Source organism: Crinia signifera, chromosome 6 (assembly GCF_055691185.1).
Source record: "Crinia signifera chromosome 6, ASM5569118v1, whole genome shotgun sequence".
Taxonomy (NCBI): Eukaryota; Metazoa; Chordata; class Amphibia; order Anura; family Myobatrachidae; genus Crinia; species Crinia signifera.
The window spans coordinates 271,905,059-271,922,968 of NC_139222.1; the positions used below are offsets into that span (position 1 = coordinate 271,905,059).

At 46.8% G+C, this 17,910-nt stretch overlaps 1 long non-coding RNA gene across 2 annotated transcripts in view; it reads right to left on the minus strand.

Annotated features, from left to right (window-relative positions):
• Window positions 1–17,910, minus strand: part of LOC146009343 (uncharacterized) — a 126,172-nt gene that overhangs the window by 38,550 nt on the left and 69,712 nt on the right. For both annotated transcript variants that reach the window (XR_014444642.1, XR_014444641.1), the window contains exon 2: window positions 15,586–15,748. This is a non-coding gene — a long non-coding RNA (uncharacterized LOC146009343). The remainder of the gene's footprint in view (window positions 1–15,585; window positions 15,749–17,910) is intronic.

Here is a 17,910-nt window from a genome sequence, read left to right on the forward strand (position 1 = left end):
GCGGTGGCACAGGGACAAGTTGTTCCGTGAGATCTGTGAGTAATGATACTGTGTGCGCTGCCTTTTGTAAGCTCTATTAATTTGTGGTGAAAGAGCCATCCGTGCACAGCCCCCTCCTCTCCTGAACCACCGTCACCTCAGCTGGCACAGCATGGGGGTAGATGGGGCATAATGCTAACATGATAAAATTAAATTCTGTGTTTTATAATAGAGGCAATCCTGAGGTTTCTTTCCTTGCTATGCGCACAATCAGTACTGTTTTTCCGGAAAAATAGGTTCAGGAACTCCAGGTCTGGGGGTGGATCAATTAAAAAAAAAAAACATATATAATAGAGAGAGGGAGGGAGAGATAGATGTATATATTGTATTTAGAAACAAAGGCACTCATAGGTGACTTTAAAATAAAATTTATCTTATGGAAATTAGATTTTCATTTCCTGATGATGTCATATTTAATTAGAGGTTCAGGAACTGAGTTCCTGCTGGTTCCTGCTGAAAAATAGCACTGCGCACAATGATGCAATACCTATACTGAAGTTTATTATTTTCTTGTTCCCAGTGCACCAAGCGCATTAGACCTTTGGGCCAAATTTATGTTTGTAAGCAACGCCGATGTATTTGCGATTATCAGCAGACTGTGACATGCATCATGGTACCTTTGCCGTGCCACTCGCTGAGGGGATTTCATCACAGAGTGATTGACAGGAAGTTATCGTTTGTGTGAGTTATCAGGGAGTGCAGGCAAAGCGGCAGACCTGTCATGGGCGTTTTTGGGATCTGCCACCAACTGCGATCAGGTACATAGAGAAATGTGAAGAAAGATGTGTGCCAGCGCTATCTGTTTCATAAATTACACAGTTCTCTGAATTAATTATTTAATAAAAAATGAACATATAAAATACATAAATTATATATAATAGAAAAAAAAAATTTAAGGATAAATAATCCAATACTAGTGAATCATTTACAAATTGTATCACTTTGGAGTATGATCTCATATAGAGAATCCCTTAATAGGGGAATGTTCAGAGCTGATAGATGTAATGAAAATATTACCATTCAATTTCTCTGGTAGTATTGTGTCCAGATATCTTGTGACAATGATAGTTCTGAAGTGCCTTATAATTTCAAAGGCTCAAGACTCCCATTCGACAATCTTCCTTCTCTCTTGGATTGAATTAGGGATAAGGCTGTAACCCACAAGATTGTATCCAGATGTTCAATAAGGGACTTCAGAGGGATGATGAACTGGTCACTTTAAAGGATGAAGGGCGGGATTCTCTAAAATCCGCAGCCCAGTATCGCCGGCATTCGCATTTCTAATGACCGCATATTCTCTAAAATATGCGGTCATTAACGCAAGGGACAGCTCTTGCGATAAGAGCTGTCCCTTGCGATGCGGCGCCGTTGCTGGACTTCCGGGTCTATGACCCGGGAGTCCGTCTGCGTATGCGCAGACTGACGCGCCGGCCGCAGGGCATGCTGGGAGGGATCCGTGACGGATCCCTCACACACCGCTGCGGTAAGAAGCCCAAAGGCTTCTGCAGGGAACCGCCAGCTTTTGCTGGCGATTCCCTCCGCAGCGGTGACACTGCGGAGGGAGGTTAGAGAATACAGAAATGCGGTAAAAACCCAGATAACGGGGGTTTTACCGCATTTCTGTGATAGAGAATATCGCCCGAAGTCAGCAATTTTAGATGTGCTCAACGCGTTTCCCCGGAATATGTACCTCCGGCTTCCTCAGGAGCAAGTGAGAAATGTGGTGCCGCAGCCTGTTGGCGTAGCCGTAGGTCTGCCGCTACAGGAGATGTTCCACGGTTTTGCGTAGAGGCTGTGAATGCGTACACAATTGCGAATGAGTTTGCGATCACTCCGGGGCCGTCTCTTGTCATTTCAGTATTTCATGTAAACATAATAAGTATGTCCCATCCATTCTCTAGCCTTCTCTAGCATGCGGGTCTAGACTGGCTTTTATTCCGGCTGCTATCCGCCAAATTCAGGATGGGCGCTGATGTCATGTGACACCAGACAACCACCCAGAGGCGTAACTAAAACTTATGGGGCCCCATAGCAAAATTTTAAAAGGGCCCCCCTCTTCTTGTACTGCTGTTGCTACAAGGCTTACACATCCACTTTGCATGCGGCGTGCGAAGAAAAAAAATAATTTGATGGTCGCTTATAATCAAATGATGTTTCCTCCATTCTTAATGAAAAGTCAGACGCCCGCCAGAAGCAGACATCGACACGCCTGCGTCTGCAGGGATACACCCAGAGTATTTGTGGACACGCCCATAAAACGCTGGGTGTTCTCCTATTATCGCCCTATGCCCACCCTTTATTCCACCCACTATGGAGCAAACCCCTCAGCCAGTGTGAAACTCACCAAAGGCCTCTGCTCTGGGGGTTTGCACATGCGCATATTCGCATACCCTCCAACATGACCCATCCCATTAGGTACAAAATGCTCTGTTCCTGGACTTCCCTGCCAGTGACAGTTACAGATGTGAGCCTACAGCACAGTCCAATATTCAAAGAGGGGGGTCACATCAACTCTCAGTGATGTTTGGGATGGCAGCTGGTGTTGCTCCCCTTTTTGAATATTGGACTGTGCTGCAGGCTCACATCTGTAACTGCCACTGGCAGGGAAGTCCAGAAACAGAGCATTTTGTACCTAATGGAATGGGTCATGTTGGAGGGTATGTATTCGTTCACGTGCAAACCCCGACCATCGGGGATGAATTTGGTCCTGAACGATCCAGCCTGAATCGGACCATTAGGGGGCAGGGGAAGAAAGAGGAGAGAGGTGCGACAAAGGGAGGGTGAGTGAGGGGGGAGAAACATGATGGGGGCTGGGGGGACAGAACTGGTTGAGACAGTCAGGGGTAGGGGAAGTGAGAGAGAAGTGAGGGGAGCGAGAAAAAGAACAAGCGGGGTGTCAGAGAGAAAAGGTGAGAGGGAAAAATAGGAGAGAGGGGGGCATACAAGAAAGAGAGGGGGGCTGGGGGGAAGAGATGTTATTAACAGTGAGATAGTGCAAGACAGAAAAAAAATAGGAGGGAGTTGTGTGTGTGTGTGTGTGTGGGGGGGGGGGGGCAGGAGTTTAAAATAATTGAGACAATCATTACTTCTTGTCCTCCTAAATCCCCCCAAGTACAGGTTGCACTGTGCCTCCCCCAGTATAATCTGCACTGTGTACCTCCAGCGGTGGTGCTGGGTTTCTACAGCAGCCCCGGGACTCCTCTGCAGAGCCGGGTTTCCATAGCAACGCCGGGACTCCTCTTAAGCTCCGGGTCTCCACAGCAGCCCCGGGACTCCTCTTCAGCGCCGGGTTTCCATAGCAACGCCAAGACTCCTCTAAAGCTCCAGGTCTCCACAGCAGCCCCGGGACTCCTCTTAAGCTACGGGACTCCACAGCAGCCCTGGGACTCCTCTTCAGCATTGGGTCTCTACAGTAACGTCGGATCTCATCAGTGCTGCCAGCCAGCAGTTTTCCTGTCGCCAGGCCCGGGTCTCCAGCACACCACAGTGCTGGCAAAAATACTTCTCCCCACTTCCATTTTTGCGCCGGGGCTGGTCACCAAATAGTGACGTTGAGGCGGCAGCGTCACAGAGGTAGGAAGGGGAGAGCAGAGGAGAGGCTACATTTGCCGGAATGGCTCTTCCCCTTCGGTGACAAACTACAACCACTAGTGGGGACAGAGAGTCAGGGGAATGTGCAAGGTCGAGGTACGTACAGGCAGCGCTGCTACCAAAAAAATATCAAGGGTGCAGGGGATTGTCTGCTGAACCCTCGGGCCCCCCAAAGGCCCGGGCCCCATAGCAGCTGCACCCCCTGCAACATCCTTAGTTACGCCACTGCAACCGCCCCACACGCCTGCATACTCAGGGGTACGCCCAGCTTTTTCACAGGCATACCCAACGTTTTATAGGCACACCTATGTGTCCACCCCCTGCCCGCCCCAGCCATCCCTTCCCGAAGCAGATATTTAAGGAATCATTACTTCACAGTAGTGGATAAATGGAATAGTGACCTGTCGGAGGTGGTAGAGGCTTAGACAGAAGAGCAATATAAACAGACAGTGCGTAATAGTGTAATAAAACAAAGTTTTTACAAGAAAAGTAATTTTACACTGGTGCACTAATTGCATAATTTTCTGTATTTATCTTTAGAATGAAATGTCCATCCAGTTTTGTATTTTCCAGATGTGGTCCTTTATCCAGCAGCACTGCCGTTCCAGAGAAACAGGACTGGAGAAAATAAATGAATACCCTGACGCTTTTCAATCAAGCAGCTTTATTGACACTGAGCAGTACAGTCATTCAAACAACTCCAGGGTTCTAGTCTGGACAGATGACTATTATCAGCTTCAGCAGGAGGCCCCAGACATTGGAATCTCATTGTTCTAACATTTGGGTATATGGTTTTTATCTGTAACAAGTTTTTGGATGCCGTCTTTAACGCTATCAAATAAGGTGTTTTACTCTGTGTTATTTGTCATTATTGTAGATTATGTGTGAAAATTATGCTAGTTGATCTCCTTGTCCTCTGTCTCTCATCATGAAATCACATACAGGGAACGGCTGCAAAGGTGGAAATAGAAAATAACTAAAAATAGAAAGTATTACGGAAGAAATGGTTACATCCACTTAAGGTGATTTTGCCCAGTGTGTATGCTGACCGATGATGCGGAAAATCGCTGGGTGTTTTTCATCCATTTTAGTGATTTTCCTTTGGGAAGCTGTCCACCCCGTCGCTCATCTGCTGGTAATACCAGGTGAGCGGCTGGGCCAGCGATGATGCGGGAGAGTGAGTCAGCGCTCACCGCTGTCTCGTACACACTGGGCTGAAAAGCCACTCAAACGAGTAAACTGAGCTGCTTTCAGCTCAAAGTCGCCCAGTGTGTGTGGGCCTTAACTGTATACTAGAAAGCCAGCTCAAAGCAATGCTTCAAAAGCTAGTCTGCTACCTTGTGATTGCCTCTGTGTTTGTGCATGTGTGAGAGATGTAGTTTCACTCGCTGCCAACAGATGGCAGTGTTTCAGACACACAATCAGACACTAGACATATATATATATAGATGATATAGAAATGTATGTGTTATTTATCGTGAAGCATATTAAATCCAGGTAAATACTTAGTCATGCCATTGTTTTGTAGCATAATACATTCAGCAGTGTAAGAATATAGGGGTTTGCTACATTTTGACCACATCGACATTCATCATGTCACCTCTGATGAAATAGTGACTTGAGCAGAATGTTAATAGTCTAGTTGTCTAGTGGTGATTTTTGTGGTACTGCAGGTTCTGCGGTGTACTCCATGTCCGGTGGTGGAATGCTGATGCCTTTCGGCAAATCCTGGTATGGCGGTAAGAATGACTAGCCCTATTGTCTAATCCTCCCCTAGAGCGTAAAGCTGGGTACACACTGAACGCTATGCCATTAGGTCGGGTGGATATGACTGGTATAGCACTCAGGGGGTTATTCTGATTCACTCAGATAGGCAAAATCACTCTCTAATGGACAAAACCATATGCACTGCAGGTAGGGTTGATGTAACATGTGCAGAGAGAGTTAGATTTGGGTGGGGGGGGGGGGGGGGTACTTCAAACTGATATCTATATTGAGGTGTAAAAATAAAGCAGTCAGTATTTATCCTTCACCGAAACAATAAAACACCCAAATTTAATTCTCTCCTCTCTGCAAATGTAACATCAGCCCCACCTGCAGTCAGGGCCGCCACTAGAAATTTTGGGGCCCGGGACTGATTTACAGTCCGGGCCCACATCGGCACAGCGCCATACCTCCGGCCGGCTGTCGCCGCCCCCGCTCGCCCGCTGTGCCCCCGGAACCCCCCACGGTGGTACAATATTTTCCTTGCGATTGTTTGGACGGGAGTACATTGGACGTCGCAAGGAAAATTGTACAGGTGCGTACGCGCGTATCGGCTGGTGTTTCTGGACGATCGTCTATGGTCGGTCAAATGGTCGCAAGAAAACAGGGATTGTATAGATGTGTACCCAGCTTTACTCTCAAGGAATCTGCAAATCAGTATACACTATCAATGCCTTCCTATCACATTCTATACTTACTAGCATAAATGGCTAAACCAAAGCTATATGGATATGATGGCACAATAGCATTAATCACTGTACAATAAGCAAATCAAACATGTACCTAGCAGAAGGTATATAATGTTTGTGACAGTTGGATAGGTAAATATCATGGTTATATAGTTCCGGCACGGTGCAATAATCACTGCTATATTACTGGAGGGTGGCAGACTTGCCGTGGGGTAGATAAGGCTGGCCACTACTATTTGGAACCGTGTTCAGCAGGAAGTAATAAACCTCTGAGCGTCTGATGCTCCCGCCATACTTTTACCCTTAAAGAGACTAAGAAACCCCACCCCTTTAAACATCCTCCCTCCCACCCCTTCCCTTTCCCTCTGCTCCCCTTTCACCTGAAATAACCAAAACAGAGTCATTTGTTTATGGCGAATTAAAGGTCGCATTTATTAATCAGATTACAATATAATCGTAATCGCTTATGTGGCAAAGAAAGCACTGCGGTCCACCAGCCCTCGAATGTAACTGAATCAAGCCGACCGTGGGGGGTTGCCCATGGACCCTTTCTCGCAACTGAAACCGGTAACCGACCTGGGTCCCCAACTTGCCCCCCCCCCGACGCCAGGCCTTTGGAGATCTGCACCCCCTTTTTGGGTGCCTCCGCTTCCTGGCGCCACACTTTGGCTGGCCCGCAGGTACTTCCGCGCCCTGTTAAAACAAAGTTTGCTGTAAACAGATCCTTCTTGGATGTTCCTCCTTCTTCGTCCAAGGGTGGGTGGGTGGGACAATCCTTTCTGCCTCACCTGCTGCACTTTCTGACCCTCCCCCTTTACCTGTCCTGTGCTTAAGTATGGGTATACGCCCCCTGGGGAGGGGCCTGCACCCTATAGCCCTCTCCTACCTTCCCCCTTCTTTCCTCCTCCTATCTCTTCCTTACTATCTACTTGCCTCCTACCTAACCCCAGCAATATGATAGGGCACACCTCCTGGCTTTGGGAGCACAGCCTAATAGTTTACGGTCTCTCCCGGCTAGTCGCCTCTCGCTCCTATTAAACCTCTGAGCGTCTGATGCTCCCGCCATACTTTTACCCTTAAAGAGACTAAGAAACCCCACCCCTTTAAACATCCTCCCTCCCACCCCTTCCCTTTCCCTCTGCTCCCCTTTCACCTGAAATAACCAAAACAGAGTCATTTGTTTATGGCGAATTAAAGGTCACATTTATTAATCAGATTACAATATAATCGTAATCGCTTATGTGGCAAAGAAAGCACTGCGGTCCACCAGCCCTCGAATGTAACTGAATCAAGCCGACCGTGGGGGGTTGCCCATGGACCCTTTCTCGCAACTGAAACCGGTAACCGACCTGGGTCCCCAACTTGCCCCCCCCCCGACGCCAGGCCTTTGGAGATCTGCACCCCCTTTTTGGGTGCCTCCGCTTCCTGGCGCCACACTTTGGCTGGCCCGCAGGTACTTCCGCCAACGCCAGGTTCCCAAAACCGCAGCCCGCCACCTTACCGTGACCTTCCCTCACCCTATGACTCAAATATTCAATAACAACCCACTGCACACAATTCACATAAAATTTTGAAACCACAGGAGACCCTCTGCTCGGGTAGGGTGTTAGCTATGCATCAATTCCTACACATCGCTTAAACAGGGTTTTAAATTGGTATACCGTGAGTGGGGACTCATCTGCGTGCGCCAAGAAGGCCTCAGACCCTCCCTTACCCTCGTTGGCTCTGAGCGCCAAGTGATTACCAATATAATCTTAATCACTTAGGTGGCAAAGAAAGCACTGCGGTCCACCAGCCCTCGAACGTAACTGAATCAAGCCGACCGGGGGGGGGGGGGCCCATGGACCCTTTCTCGCCACTGAAACCGGTAACCGACCTGGGTCCCCAACTTGCCCCCACCCCGACGCCAGGCCTTTGGAGATCTGCACCCCCTTTATTGGGTGCCTCCGCTTCCTGGCGCCACACTTTGGCTGGCCCGCAGGTACTTTCGCCAACGCTAGGTTCTCAGAACCGTAGCCTGCCACCTTACCATGACCTTCCCTCACCCTATGACTTAAACCTTCATAACGACCCTCTGCACACAAATTACATAAAATTACCAACCACAGGAGACCCTCCGCTCAGGCAGGGTGTTAGCTATGCATCAATTCCTTTCTCCCAAACCTGATGTGCTTCTTGTAGCTAGCTGAGCACCACCTCCCGATGCATTTATCTCTTTCTCCGAACACCCTGCTTTGAACGCTGTGGTGGCTGCACCAATTCTAAACGAGTGCGTACCATACTCCTTTTCCTGCCAACCGTTAGCCTTCACACATCACTAAAGCAGGATTTTAAATTGGTATACCATGAGTGGGGACTCATCCGCGTGCGCCAAGAAGGCCTCAGACCCTCCGTTACCCTCGTTGGCTCTGAGCGCCAAGTATTATTTTACCAACTTAACGGGGCAGGTCTCTGGGTTGCTTCCTTCCCGCAATGCCACCCATTTTCCTTTGCCTTGTTGGTCTGTCTTAGACCTGTGTATCTTGCAGGCCACCACCGTTCCACTCACCGATACATTGTCCGCCAACATGCCTGACCCCTTGCAAGCTTTTGATGCGGCCACCAGCTTGCTAACCCTAAATGCCCCATGGAATGCCATTGCGAATGCTGCCATGAGCAATGCTGTTTCAAACACCACCTTTGCACATGTCTTTTGCTGCCGCCATGAGCTGCCCCAGCATTGTCTCTGTAATGGGCCGGCTAGTATCAGGTTCTGTTGGGCTCCGCCTGCCCCAACCTTTCATCATTCAGCTGATGGTAAAGCTCTTTGTAATGTCCTCCTCCCCTGCTACTTTTGTAAAGAAAGCAATGGCTGCCAGCACTACGCTCGCTTGCGCCCTAGACTTCTCGTCTTTGTACCTTCCCCACAGGAATTCTTTTTGCGCTTCGCTCTCCCACTTACCCTCCTTCGCTGCTATTTTCTTATGTTTCCCCCATTCCTCCCAAGCTACCCTGTAGCTTCTCCATATCACAGGCGCTATCAAGTCTTTCACCAGCTTGTTCACGCCATCTTGACAACCTGCCATAAATGAGGTGGACATGTTAAACCTTGCAGCTGCGCATGAGGTGCCGCTTCCCATTTTCCCCTTGAGAGGGCATCCGCTATGATGTTATCTACCCCTGGGACGTGCTTGGCGCGAAAGTTAATGTTGTGCCGCAGGCAAACCAATACCAAATACCTGATCAGATTGATCGCTGGTGTGGAGGAGGCACTCTGCCTGTTGACCGCCTGGACCACCCCCAGGTTGTCACACCAGAAGGATATTTCCTTGTTGGCTAACCAGCTACTCCACAACTCCGCCGCTACTGTGATCGGGAACAGCTCTAGCAGCAGCATGTTCCTTGTCAGCCCTGCTCCGACCCAGCTCTGCGGCCACTGCGATGCGCACCATTCTCCCTCGAGATATGCCCCGAATCCCCAAAAACCTTGCTGCGTCGGTGTACAGCTGCAGCCTCTTGCTCGACACAGGCGGTGCCGGCAAGATGCGAATACCATTGAATTCCCTTAGAATTGTCTCCCACATCAACATGTCTTCTCTGATTTCTGTTGTCAGCTTAATCAGATGATGCGGCTTACTTACCCCTGCTGTGGCCCTTTCCAGCCCATAGGGATAACCCTGCATGTGAAATTCAGTGTCCCCCACAACGATTGGAGCTGTATTAGTGTAATCTTGTCTGCTCTGGCATGCTCCCCAATCTGCCTCATAATGCCAGCAACCTTGTCCTCTGGTAATCTACACAGCCTGCTGGTGGTATCTATTTCAATTCCCAGATACGGCAGTTTGTTCATAGGCCCCTCTGTTTTTTCCGTTGCTATGGGAACACCAAAATTGTGGAACAGCGCCTGCGTGGATTTTAACAGCCGCTCGCATGTATCAGTGTTCACCTGGCTGACCATTAGAAAGCCATCCAGATAGTGCGCAATTGTCCTGCAGCCCATCCCTGCCTCAACGCACAGAATTTCATGTGCCAGAATGCACATGAAATGGCGCAACCCATGGGTAAGCATAGAGCCACATAGTAACTGCCCTTGAACTTTAGTCCCATGAATCCGTGACTATGTAGGTGAAGGGGGAGGAGCCTAAATGCTGATTCGATATCTATCTTCCCCAATTGGGCCCCTACCCCGCAGCTGCGCACTATTCTGAGTGCATCTTCAAAAGACTGGTAAGCGACGCTGCACTGTTGCTTTTCTAAGGCGTCATTCGCTGATTTTCCTGCTGGGTAAGACATGTGATGGCTGAGCCTGAATTTCCCGTGACCTGGCCGTTTGGCATGCGCTTTGCACTCTCTGCACTAACACATCTCCGGCTGACCTGCAGCTTCTCCGTGCCGCTGTCACTAATGCATACTAACACAACGTAGAACGCATTCTTGTCAAGAAAGAGTACATTTGCATACTACGCTTTCGGCATTGCCGTAGCTCAGCGTCCGTCCAGGTCATCAGCCTGGCCATACCCCCCGATCCTTAGGCATCTGCAGGTGGAAGAGGAAGGGTTGCACTGCGAGGTGACATAAAACATGTTAGTTTGTACTGTGTGTAAATACGTTGCGCCATGCAGCCTCCCAAAACATGAGCAATAATCCTATAATGCCACCTTCCTGCATTTTCCCTTTTTTTTTTTTTTTTTTTTTATTTCCTACCCTGCCTCTATCCATATACAAGTGCCTGAATAGCTACCCCCATGGAAATTTGTAGTGTTCCATTAAGCCCCGTTGGCATTAGACTTTTCACTAAGCTTGTTCAGTAAATAGTGCATTACCTTTGTTCTAAATGACCATGACAGAGAACTTGTACTAAGCTTCCAAAGAAGGGGCTGTTATCCCTTGTATTAGCATAAAGGTTATAATATGTTGCCACCACATTGCTGGCAGGTGCACTGCGCATAGGTCTCCTTGCACCCTTCTGATTCCTATACATCTTTTGATCTACACCCTGCTCATGCTATTGCGCCTATGACTGTTTTCCACCCATGTTACACAAAATGCCTTAGATTTTGCTGTGATTATTCTGCTTTGTTTATTCCATTTCCAAATTTCCAGCACATTCTAGCCCCTGTGCCCTAATTATATTCATTACTTCTTATACAATTGCATGAATTGACTTAACAGAATTCTAACATCACAGGATTTTGTATAAAGCAGCAGATTAACCCAGCGCTTTTCAGGAAGTAACGTAAGGTTGTTCTGGCCTAGCCAAAGTATAACAGTCTAATATGCAGTAAAATGCTTATCATGCACAAACGTAATAAATTCAATTATTGATATCCTGTATACTATTATTATTGTACATACTAATTTGTATGCGACACCATATTATATTACTGACTGCAGCTTAATCTAACCTGATACAATATATCATTCCCCCATTCAGCAACATACTTATAATACTGTCTATTAATACCCCTATGATGCCTTACACGCTGAAAATTGCACCATATAATGAATTTTCCTGCATTATATTAACTTTAAATTAAAAAAAAAAAAAAAAAAAAAAAAAAAATGCGTTCCCATATTTGCATTCTGCCTATCTAAACATATGCTTTGTCATATCCTAATAACACTGCTATGCAATATTGTATTATGTTACCGAAAACTGTATGTAATTCCCCTAGTACATATGATAAGAAACAACTCAGCTCTACCAATGCTCATCTATAATCACACATTTCATATTATTGCCCGAATTCTGCATTTGTTTATCATTGCTAGGCATCCTGCTGACTCCATTGTATGCCCTGCCTGGTGGGAGGGGTAGGTAAAGGTATTGTATATGCCATGTAAACAAGCCCACAGTAATATAATTAGGGGGAGGGGGGATGGGACTTGTTTCTAACTTGCCTGAATTGGGCCTAATTCTATGCTGTTTTCCTGAAGGCTGCAGCGACTAGAGTATAATAATAAATCCCTAAGTACTCATTTTTTGGCCTTAAACTAGAAGTGTGCATTTAAATAACTTCTGCACTGAATCCCAACTGTACTGTTAGGTTATAGGTGTAAGACTCTATTAGGTGCTTTTATTCCTTAGGGGAAAGTTGCTCAGCATAATATAAAACATGTGATAAAATTCTATCTGCATTAAAGATTGAATTCATAAAATTACAGAGACATTGGGAGTTTGTAACAGCAGATTGCAGCAGGGTAGCAGGGTGCCGAATATGGAATTAAGTAAAAGAATAAGAAGGAATACTTATCAGAATATTTCTGTATCATTCCTCTGCTGCCTCCTGGATGTTCTTGCTGGACAATCCTTTCTGCCTCACCTGCTGCACTTTCTGACCCTCCCCCTTTACCTGTCCTGTGCTTAAGTATGGGTATACGCCCCCTGGGGAGGGGCCTGCACCCTATAGCCCTCTCCTACCTTCCCCCTTCTTTCCTCCTCCTATCTCTTCCTTACTATCTACTTGCCTCCTACCTAACCCCAGCAATATGATAGGGCACACCTCCTGGCTTTGGGAGCACAGCCTAATAGTTTACGGTCTCTCCCGGCTAGTCGCCTCTCGCTCCTATGTATATGTATTACTTCACCAGCCTCCCTTGGTGACCCGTTGGGATAGCCAGGGACAGTTAAGTGTAACAAAGGAGGTTCAGATAAGTACTCACAAGCCTCTTATCATGCTGGGGTGTGCTGGAGTCTGACCCCTGGGTATACTGCTGGCTATACTGCTAGAAGGGATGTCCCTTCTTCCCTTGCAGGTTTTTCCAGGAGAGTTGTGTAATGTGACATTAAATTCCACGCTGTGAACGCTATGGGTTTAGAATTCCCCATAGAAAGAACCGATGTTACATAGCAATATAAATGGTATTTATGTAATATCTGGGCTCATGTTTTTCTTATGAGACCGCGTCCGCTCGCCACGCTTCGGGCACCGTGGCTCGCTGCGCTCGCCACACTATATAAAATCAACTCCATGCGTAGTTGGATAGTAGGGGTATGAAAAAATGGGGTGTATTTAACATGGGAGTCCAGATAATACATAAGTACCATATAAATAAACTAGTGATTTCATTATCCTGCAGGGGACTTGCTTGTAAATCAAACAATCATTCCTGCCGGAGATCTCCCATGTCAATTCATGCTTCACCTTCTTCAAAGCACAAAGGGCTGCCTTTACTGATCTATAACTCGCTGCCATTTACGTTATCTGAAAGTGTCACCTGAAGCTCAGTAATAATCCTCACTAGCAGGGTTGGATGCCAAGCGTTTACCTCAGCCAGCAATTTATGCACCCAAAGCTGTGTACACACGGTGAGATTTGGTCGCTGAGCGATTTTGGCTTAAAATCACTCAGCTATATATTGGTATGACCGTTTCCTCAGAAGATACTTCCCATGTCACACTAGTCAGTTTTAAAGGGCTATTCACCAATCGGAACAATATAATTATAGGAAACACCTGTGTTACGATCAAATAAGCTCCTAATCATTTTAGCAACTATATACATACAATATCATTCCTAGTTTTCAGTGTCTCAAGGGCAAGTTTCCAACGACAGTGTTTAAGTATCTTCTGAGGAAACCGTCATACCTGGAGGACGGAGAAACGCGTAAAGACCACTTTCCCTGCCAGGTTAAACACCTGATGTAACGGGGACTTTGTCAATCTGTGACTGCCGGCCTCCAAGAGAAATTCTATCTCCAAAAGTGTCCTGGGACACCGGACCTACAGAGACGCAATTGTTGTGCAGTGAATACCGGCATATATACACCTGGAGCGGAGGTAGCTACACTAATAACGTCTGTGAAATTGTTCCCTCTGAGCGTATTGATCCTATACACAAATAACTGGAGTTTATTAAGATTTAAAGTGAGTTATTGAACTAAACGTATTGGCTAATAAGAACTCTCCACATATAGCCTTATACCACGGCTTCTGACCAAGTGATTTCTCTTCAGTTAAATAAATAAAAACGGGACTGCCTGGACTGTCTATATATTTTTAAATCGAATATAATTATAAAGTCTGGATGTTCTTCACTATCGTATAAACATCACGTCTAAACCTAAGAGATTGGTTAATGGAGTATATGGCCAAATGAGTAAAATGAGCAACAGTATATCAATTATTGAAAGCCGTTGGAAAACTGTCCACTGTTGTTTTACATGTTTTTATGCATTTTTATGTATTAATTGAAATATCTAGTGATATATGCATATACCTTATTTTTACTCTTAATTTTTTGTGTGAATTGGGTACTTGTGTATTATCACGGCGCCCGAATTTACTACGTACGCAAACGTAGTGAAATCGCATCACATGCCGTTATGGTATGGATTGCGATGTGATGCGATTTTGACGCTTATAATGTCATTTATTAATGCCCCCCCCCAGTATCGACGTGATCCTGAAGCGTGGCGAGCGGCGGCGGTACGCATCCGACCGACCTTTTCATACCCCCACTATCCACGTCGGCGTGGAGCTGATTTTATATAGTGTGGCGAGCGCAGCGAGCCACCGAGGCCGAAGCGTGGCGAGGGGATGTGTATTATGTTACATGTATTATGCGTCCCCTCGCCACGCTTCGGGCTCGGTGGCTCGCTGTGCTCGCCACACTGTATAGAATCAACTCCACACCGACATGGATAGTGGGGGTATAAAAAGGTCGGTCGGAAGCGTACCGCCGCCCCTCGCGGGGCTCGCTGCACTCGCCACGCTTCAGGATCACGTGGATAGTGGGGGGGGGGGCAAAATAAAAGACATTATGGGGGAAATTTACCAATATCAAAAACCTAGTTTTTCGTATTGGTATTTCCCCTACGACTGCATACGACTGTTTCAGTCGTATGCAAAGTCGTGTTCCGGAGGGGAATGTACAAAGCAGTCATATACGACTGCTTTGTAACCCACCGATGTTGTAGGAATTCGTATTAGCTGGCCATATATACGGCCGCTAATACGAATTCTTACAGGCAGTCTGCACGGATCAGTCAGATCCGTGCAGGCTGCAAGGTGTAAAAAAAATAGAAAAAATAAATAAACAGCGTGGGGTCCCCCCCACAGCTGTAACCAGCACCAGGCTGAAGGAGCCGGGGCCGGTAATTAAAAATCAGGGAACCCGACAAATAGGGGTTCCCCGATTTTTAACAACCAGCCCCAGGCTCCAGGTCCGGGGCTGGTTCCCAAAATACGGGGGACAAAATGACTAGGGGTCCCCCGTATTTTAAGAACCAGCCCCAGGCCAAACCAGCCAGCAGGGTAATGCCACAGCCGGGGGGAGACTTTTTATACAAGTCCCCCCGGCCAAAACATTAACCCCCTGACCAGTCAGCCTGGCCAGGGGCCCTGGGGGAGTGGGGACCCCCCCAATAAAGGGGTCCCCCCCCTCCAGGACTTACCTGACCAGGCTGAAGCGGCTCCTGATTGGCCGCTAGGCCGCATGTACGATGTACACAAACACCGTGCGGCTCTCTGCTGTTCGGCTGGTTTCGCGTGTCGGTTAGTTTTTTTGCATAGACCCCTTACCTGGACTATGTCGCCCTGGGACAGGTGAGTATGGTTTCCTTCCACAGCTTCCTCCATGGATTTCGTCGGACTCCGGACGCCGACGCCATCGCCGACATGGACAGCGACGTCGACATGGACCAGAAGACGACACAGGACTGCAGGACATCAGGACCAGGGCTACCTACGGGAAGAAGATAGGTAAGTATCAGTATGTAAGGGCTTTGTATGTATTAAAGTTTTATTTTAAGTGTGTGTCAGTGTGTTTTATTTTACTATTTTTAATACTGTGGAACTACAAGACCCACTTGTGGTTCTCCAAGTCCCAGCTTGCCGGGGAGGCTTGCTGGAGCCGGGGCTCATAGTGCCCCAGTATTAGACAATAGATTATTCTATTTTTTACACCACTATCAGCTCGATGCCCACCGCCCAGGGGCATCGAGGACAGCACCAGGCTTCAGCCTGGTCAGGTAAGTCCTGGAGGGGGGGGACCCCTTCATTGGGGGGGTCCCCACTCCCCCAGGGCCCCTGGCCAGGCTGACCGGTCAGGGGGTTAATGTTTTGGCCGCGGGACCTTATATAATAAGTGTCCCCCGGCTGTGACATTACCCTGCTGGCTGGTTTGGCCTGGGGCTGGTTCTTAAAATACGGGGGACCCCTTGTCATTTTGTCCCCCGTATTTTGGGAACCAGCCCCGGACCTGGAGCCTGGGGCTGGTTGTTAAAAATCGGGGAACCCCTATTTGTCGGGTTCCCTGATTTTTAATTACCAGCCCCGGCTCCTTCAGCCTGGTGCTGGTTACAGATGTGGGGGGGACCCCACGCTGTTTTTTTTCTTCTATTTTTTCTATTTTTTTTACACTGCAGCCTGCACGGATCTGACTGATCCGTGCAGACTTAAAGCAAATACGACAGGGAAAGCAAGGTGTATTTTCCTGTCGTATTTGCGTGGGTGTTTTACACCACTTAGCAGCCGTATTATCAGTACGGCTGCTTAGTACATCAGGAACCACCATTCTTTTGAATGGTGATTCCTGTCGTATCCTATCGATGGTGTAGGACATTCGTATTTGTAAATACAAATACGAATGTTCCATCTTTAGGACTACGAATTGTTGTATTTTCGGGATTGTAAATCCCGAAAATACAAATGTGTAAAAAATAGGTGTATTTCTGCCTACGAATACACCTATTTTTTACGAATCCATTTTGGTAAATTTCGCCCTATATGTCATTTTACCATTAAATGGCATTATTCTAGGTTCCATCAGAACCAATATCTCAACGCATCGCATGCCATACAATAATGGCATGCGATGCGATTTTTTATCGCATCCTAACTTTTTAATGGATTCACTGACACAGAACATTGAATACATTAGATAGGAAAATCGCATCGCATGCCATACAATATGGCATGCAATGCGATGCGATTTCACTACCGTGAATAGCCCTCTACGCAAATGGAGTAGTGGGCGGCGTGATAATACACAAGTACCGTGAATTGTATTAATAAACTTTGATAATAGTAAAGCTCTAGTGTCTCTTGTGCTCTCTAGATTTTGTCTCGATTTTTTATTTGAATAGTACTGAGGAATACAGAGGTCCTCAATTGAGAGCAGCAACCTACACTTTGTTAAGAGCAATAATCATATTAATTACATTATTTATACTAATTACTGTGCGCCCGATTTTTGCCACTACTTTTTCCCCTTCTTTAATTCTGCCTAAGACCGTGTGTTTAAATTTATCACACGTGTTCTTACAGCACATTGAAGAGGGAAATTAAGAGGGTGATCTCTGTGATTCTCTGTGTTTATAAGACCTGACCTCTGCTATAATATTACTCCTACACAATGAAGAAGGAAATGTTCTATTCAGATACTGAACAAGGAAAAAATTCCAAGGAAAAATCAGGCGCTAAGACAGTAGCTGTAATTCTATTATTTAGCAGCTGCTCAGAAAGGGGGGGTAGTCAGTCCCCACCAAAGAAAAAACACCAATCATGCACAAAGCACAAGAGCAGCGCTAAAACATAAAGGAAATAAACAAGTGTTTGGTACAAAGTGGAAAATTTTACTTTCACTCAATCAAAGCATATATAAGAACAATCACAATAAACATAATAAAACATATACTGATTGGCAATAAATGGATGTGTATTCTTCACGTCACAGGATAGTGGACACAGTGTGGAATTGGCCCAATGCGGGGTAATGGGAATGGGGGGAAGTGGTGGGGGAAGAGAGTCACAGGTAAGTGCACTTTACCAGTTAATTGGAGAACTTGTTGTTCGATGGTTTCCACTTGTTAGATGGTACAATCCTCACCAATGAATATGGCACTG